The sequence below is a fragment of the Crocodylus siamensis genome, chromosome 6, assembly GCF_052110815.1.
Source record: "Crocodylus siamensis isolate JL-2025a chromosome 6, ASM5211081v1, whole genome shotgun sequence".
Classification (NCBI taxonomy): Eukaryota; Metazoa; Chordata; order Crocodylia; family Crocodylidae; genus Crocodylus; species Crocodylus siamensis.
Window position 1 is genome coordinate 45,637,995 of NC_143400.1, and position 6,000 is coordinate 45,643,994.

At 56.2% G+C, this 6,000-nt stretch overlaps 1 non-coding gene across 1 annotated transcript; it reads right to left on the reverse strand.

Moving 5' to 3' along the window:
• Positions 1–270: 270 nt before the first annotated feature.
• Positions 271–455, reverse strand: LOC149862565 (U2 spliceosomal RNA). Its single transcript, XR_016443401.1, has one exon. It is a non-coding gene; the product is annotated as a U2 spliceosomal RNA (small nuclear RNA).
• Between the last annotated feature and the right edge of the window lie 5,545 nt (positions 456–6,000).

Sequence of the window (6,000 nt, forward strand, 5' to 3'; positions counted from 1 at the left end):
AGAGATCCCTTGTCAGACAGCTCTCCTGTCTGTCTCTCCCTGAGTAGTGTCTCAGTGTTCACCCATCATTCATCTCACAGTGTGCGGCATCCATGCATCAGTGCCCTCTTCCCTGCGCTGTGTCTCATCCCTCAGCCCACCTGTCTGACCACCACGTCTGTGTGTCTGCATCAGCCCTTCAGCACTAGCTCAGGTGTCTGTTCATTCGTCCCTGTCATTCATTCACATAGCTGCTTCTCTGCAGATAGATGCTTTTTTTTTTTTTTTCTGTTTTTTTGCACCGGTCCTGGAAGCACTGCAATACCAGGTCAATGCATGGAGTGGATGGAGCACGCTCCGGTTCCACCACCCAATACCAAAAAGAATCTGCTCAATATAGACCTCCTATGGAGGACATATCAGAGACAATTACCCTGGGGAGCACGCCCTGCTGGACGTCCCCCGCCCATAGCAAGACTCTGGCCAAGTCCAGATCTGCACGCTGCCCATCCTGCACCCTTCTCATCCTCCTCCTTTGCAGCCCCCCTGCATGCCCCGTCCCCCTGCCCTTCCCTGCCTGCCCCCTGCACCCTGGTGACCCCAGTACTCCCTTGCTCAGCTCACTGAGCTCTCCCCTTGCGCCTTGCTGAGATCACAGTTCCCCCTCGGCTCTGCTTGCCCCTCACCAAGCTCTGCAAATCCCGCCAAGGAGGCCAGCAGAAGCAGGGCCATCCTGCCCTCAGCGCAACAGCAGCGTGTCTGTCCCCAGGGGCTGGGGCTCTGTGTGCAGCCTTCATCCCACCTCCGCCTTCTGCCTCAAAGCAGCCTCCCATCCCAGGGCCTCGGGGGTCCCTCTAGCGGTGGCACCGCGGATTCCCATTCTCTTCTGGTGTCACCAAAAACCCGTGTTCATTCAGTCTTTCAGGGACTGAGCCTACAGCCCATCTGTGTTCAGGACCCTTCTGCAAGCTTAGACAGTATTAAGAGACAGCTCCAATGTTCGTGCCCCAACTCAGGATTCACACACCCTTCGCAATGCTCAGCTGTTCCCTCTTCACAGGTAAGCGGTTACCATCCCCCAAGTCAGGTCAAGAGAAAAGCGACAGGACTACAATTCAAATTTTATCGATTGTAGCCAAAGCACGAGAAGCATTGGTCCCTATACCCATCTAGCAACAGCTCCATACCGATTCACATCTATATGGGGTAGGGGGACACAAGAGGGAGGAGGAGGGTGGCATGCAGCATGGCAGCATGTTGTGGTGAATTTGCTGTGGTCTCTTCAAACCCCACCCTGGCAGTTATACTGCCCTCGCCCCCCCGTACTTATTACTTCCCTTACTGATGCCAGTGCAAGCACCCTGATACACCATAAGCATGTCATATCCCTTTTTCAGTATTATGCACTACACACTACAAGCATTTGCACAACATGGAGCTTTACAGCTTTCATCATTGGTGCATATAAGAGGATCATAGACAATGAGGGTTGGAAGGGAGATGGGGTGGTCACATATAGTCCAACACCGAGGGTCATCCCCAAATAGATCAGCCCAGCTAAGGATTTATCTAGCCTGATCTTAAAAACCTCAAACGGTGGAGTCTTCACAGTCTCACTGGGTAACCTATTCCAGTGTTTCACAACCCTTTTAGTCAGAAAGTTTGCCTGATATGTAACCTCAACTTCCCTTTCTGCAATTTGAGCCCATTATTCCTTGTTCTCTCTCCTTCCACCACTGAGAGAAGTTCAGCTCCTTCCCCTTGTGAACCCCACTTCCGGGAGTTGAAGGCTCCTATTAACCCCACCCTGCCCCCAGTCTTCTTTTCCGCAGGCTGAATAAGCCCGGTTCCCTCAGTCTCTCCCGAGAAGCCAGATACCCATCCCCCTTGCCATTTCCATTGCCCTCTCCCAGACTCTCTACAACTTTCCCAAGTTCAAGCAATCCCATGTCCCTGGGGCAGAGGAGCCATTACAAAGCTACTGCGCTGCCAGAGCACCTGAGCATCCATAATTAATAGTTCCTCCCACCCTGTGGGGCTGCGGGATGTGGGAGTGAGGAGGACGAGCGCTGGGTTCACAAAGGCATTGGGGCCCCTAAGGAAGCAGAGGGCCATCTGGGAGGGGAGCCAGGGCAGCGGTGATCCAGGAGCAGTGCGGGCAGTGGAGCAAACCTTGGGACCAAATCTGGGTTGGGTCTCTCCCATGCAGAGCACTGGTTCCCAACAACAAGCCCCAGCACCCTGCTTCCCTTCAGCTTCTATCAAGGGTACGCCACAAGGGCAGCACTCTCATCTGCACAACCATGACCATCAAGACGAACTCAGAGATTTCCGATAGCAAGCCATGGTGTGAAAATCATCCCGCCCAGCTCTGCTCCCTGCATACCTCACCACAGGAGAATTGCTCCTGTCCTTTTCTGGAGTGAAAATAACAAGTGGAAGCTCAGACCTGGCCATTTCTGAGGGGCCCTGGAGCCTAGCGTATTTGACAAACACTTCTCTAGAGGGAGCAGCCTGAGCCTGGGCACCCGCTCCTCTTGCAAGCAGCTGAGACCCTGGAACCAGCTGCTGGGTACAGGTTTGTGTCAGGTGGAGGTGGGGCTGGATGAGCCCCTTCGCAGGACCCACGGTGCCCCTGCAGTTGATGCGGAGTGGCCAGGTGGGAGGGGAGCCAGGGCAGCAGCCAACAGCCTGTGCCCTGGGTGCACGTGGCAGGAAGTCAGGCCGGGGGTTTTGATGCAGCTGGTGCCTCTGCCCCTGTCACTGTGTCCACTGTGGCGCAGTAGTAGATGCCAGCATCCTGCAGCCTGGCACCGTCCCGGGAGAGGGTGCTGGAGCGGGAGGCCGGGTGCACTGCCATGGTGAGTTCCCCCGCGGGTGAGGCCCCATCGTACCCGCTCCCCAGGAAGATCAGGGATCCCCGACCCTGCGTGGCTTGCCAATACCAGTGCATCGTCTGATGTGGGGTGAAGCTGTGGTTGCAGGGGATGTGGAGCTGTCGTCCTTCCAGTGCCGTGAGCCGGGGTGGCTGGGACACCTGGGCCAGGGCCTGACTTGCTGCCCCTGGGGGAGGAAAGCAGAGAGTGAGGCAGGGAAACCAGCCCCCTGGAGCAGGGCAGCGCAGGTGGGGGATGCTACTCACCGCAGAGGAGGAGGAGGAGGCTGCAGGGACCCTGCATGGCAGGCCCAGGGCTTGGCTCCCGCTCCGCAGTCTGTCTGGTGCAGCCAATCTGTGTGTCCACCTCCTCAGCTGTCCAGGAGGCGCTGGGCTTCCTGCCCTCTCGCTGTCCCTGGAGTGAGCTCCTTCTCTGTCTGTTTGTCACCTGCCCATCGGCTCCTGTTCCCCAGCGTTCACACCTCCTGTGTCCCTCCACAAGGCCCTGCGCCCTTCGGGGTGGCTCTGGGCTCTGGGGCAGCCCTGGGCTGCTGGTGCCTGGGCTGGAGGCAGGCGGTGGGGAGGGTCCTCCTCCTCCTCAACAACGGAGCTGCAGACAGGATGAGGAGGGGCTAGGGGATGCTATGAGATGCCACAAAACCCAGGAAAGGTACAGAGGGGCCATGAGGCTGTAAAGGGTGCCAACACTGCTTCAAGGCCACCAGCCCTTCTGCACAACCTTGCCCAGCTCCAGGCTCTGTCTCACCACACAGCAATCCCGCGGGACTTTCTGAGCAGCCCAAGGTAGCCAGCAAGGAGGGGGATTGCTCACCCGTGTCAGCTGGGTCATGGCAACATGCAGCTGCCTGTCCCTCCATCTGACTGTCTCTCCATTTCCTTCTTCCCCTCCTGCTGTGCAGTGCAGAGGAAAGAGGGGGATGAGCCCAGCACAGAGCCGCCCACACCTTTCTGTACGGTGCAGCAGCCGCCAGGGCCCTCTGTGCGACTCAGTGCGCAGAGATATCCACCACTGTCCTGCAGGGTGGTGCCCTGGATCGCCAGCCACCCCGAGGAGTTCCCAACATGCAGCTCCGCAGACAGCCTCCCCGCCTGCTTCCTCCACTGAGCTTTGTGGAGCTGCATCAGCATCTCCAGGGACCGGTTTGGGCTCTGCCGGTACCAGAAGAGGTATGGGTAGCTGCTGCTGGTGGAGAAACTGCAGGACAAGGTGGCCGTGTGCCCTGCTGGGATCACCAGCGCCGAGGGGGCCTGGGAGACGGAGTCCTGCTGAGCACGGGCTGGAAAGGCAGAGATCCCTTGTCAGACAGCTCTCCTGTCTGTCTCTCCCTGAGTAGTGTCTCAGTGTTCACCCATCATTCATCTCACAGTGTGCGACATCCATGCATCAGTGCCCTCTTCCATGTGCTGTGTCTCATCCCTCGACTCATCTGTTTGACCATCATATCTGTGTGTCTGTATCAGCCCTTCCACATTAGCTTGTGTGTCTGTTTGTCCATCCCCCATTCATTTATTCACATAGCTGTATCCCTCGACAGACTGAAGGCCCTGCATGCTGCCTATTTTGCACCCTTATCTCCCTCCTTCTTTTCATCTCCCCCGCATCCCCTGTCCCCTGCCCTTTTCTGCTAACCAGCTGTAGCCTGGTGACCCCAGTGCTCCCTTGCTCAGCTCACTGAGCTCTCCCCTTGCGCCTTGCTGAGATCACAGTTCCCCCTCGGCTCTGCTTGCCCCTCACCAAGCTCTGCAAATCCCGCCAAGGAGGCCAGCAGAAGCAGGGCCATCCTGCCCTCAGCGCAACAGCAGCGTGTCTGTCCCCAGGGGCTGGGGCTCTGTGTGCAGCCTTCATCCCACCTCCGCCTTCTGCCTCAAAGCAGCCTCCCATCCCAGGGCCTCGGGGGTCCCTCTAGCGGTGGCACCGCGGATTCCCATTCTCTTCTGGTGTCACCAAAAACCCGTGTTCATTCAGTCTTTCAGGGACTGAGCCTACAGCCCATCTGTGTTCAGGACCCTTCTGCAAGCTTAGACAGTATTAAGAGACAGCTCCAATGTTCGTGCCCCAACTCAGGATTCACGCACCCTTCGCAATGCTCAGCTGTTCCCCCTTCGCAGGTAAATGTTTACGATCCCCCAAGTCAGGTCAAGAGAAAAGCAACAGGGCTACAATCTAATTTTTTATCGATTGTAGCCAAAGCACGAGAAGCATTGGTCCCTATACCCATCTAGCAACAGCTCCATACCGATTCACATCTATATGGGGTAGGGGGACACGAGAGGGAGGAGGAGGGTGGTATGCAGCATGGCAGCATATTGTGCTGAATTTGCTGTGGTCTCTTCAAACCCCAACCTGTTAATATCCAGTATTTATATGTGGTTTATCAACAAGTAGTCTGACTGGTGTTATTCAAACATCTTTGTTCTCCTGAGACTTTGGGAACTTGGAAGGTGCTATTTAGCTGGGGTCTGTGGCCTTGGATAAGCTTGACTTAGAGGTAAGCTTATTGTTTAATAACTAAGCTGACGGACTGAGCAGTGCCCTGCATTGCACAAGGCAATCAGAACTGGCTCCATCTGCTCCGGGCCTGTTCTGTGGTGTCCTTGTCTGGGCAAAGAGGTCCATGCTCCTGATCTCTGTGTGTTTCTGCCATTGACTCATGCCTCCTGATATCAGTCCTGGCTCTGGCTTTGATTCCTGCTTGTGGCTAGACTCCTGACTTGTCTTGGCTCCTGGCTGGTTCTGCACTTCTGTTATTCTCTGATGCCCTGCCTCTGGCTAGTGCTTGTGTCTCCAGCTCTGATGCTGGACCCTTTTAGATCCACCCATACTCCTTGAGAGCTTGGTCTGGACATCATCTGTGCCTCAGGTAACTACTGCCTGCACCCCAGCCCTTACCCCGGGACACTTCACCCCACTGGCTACACAGTCCAAAGAGCTGCACCAAGACCTTTGGGACCCCTTGTCCCCCTGGTAGGACTCCTTCATAAATTTCATAGACATTAGGGCTGGAAGGGACCTTGAAGATTATGAAGTCCAGCCCCCTGCCCCACGAGCAGGAAGTTAGCTAGGGTCAAAGGATCCCAGCAAGATAAGCATCCAAGCATTTCTTGAATGAGTCCGGAGTAGGTGC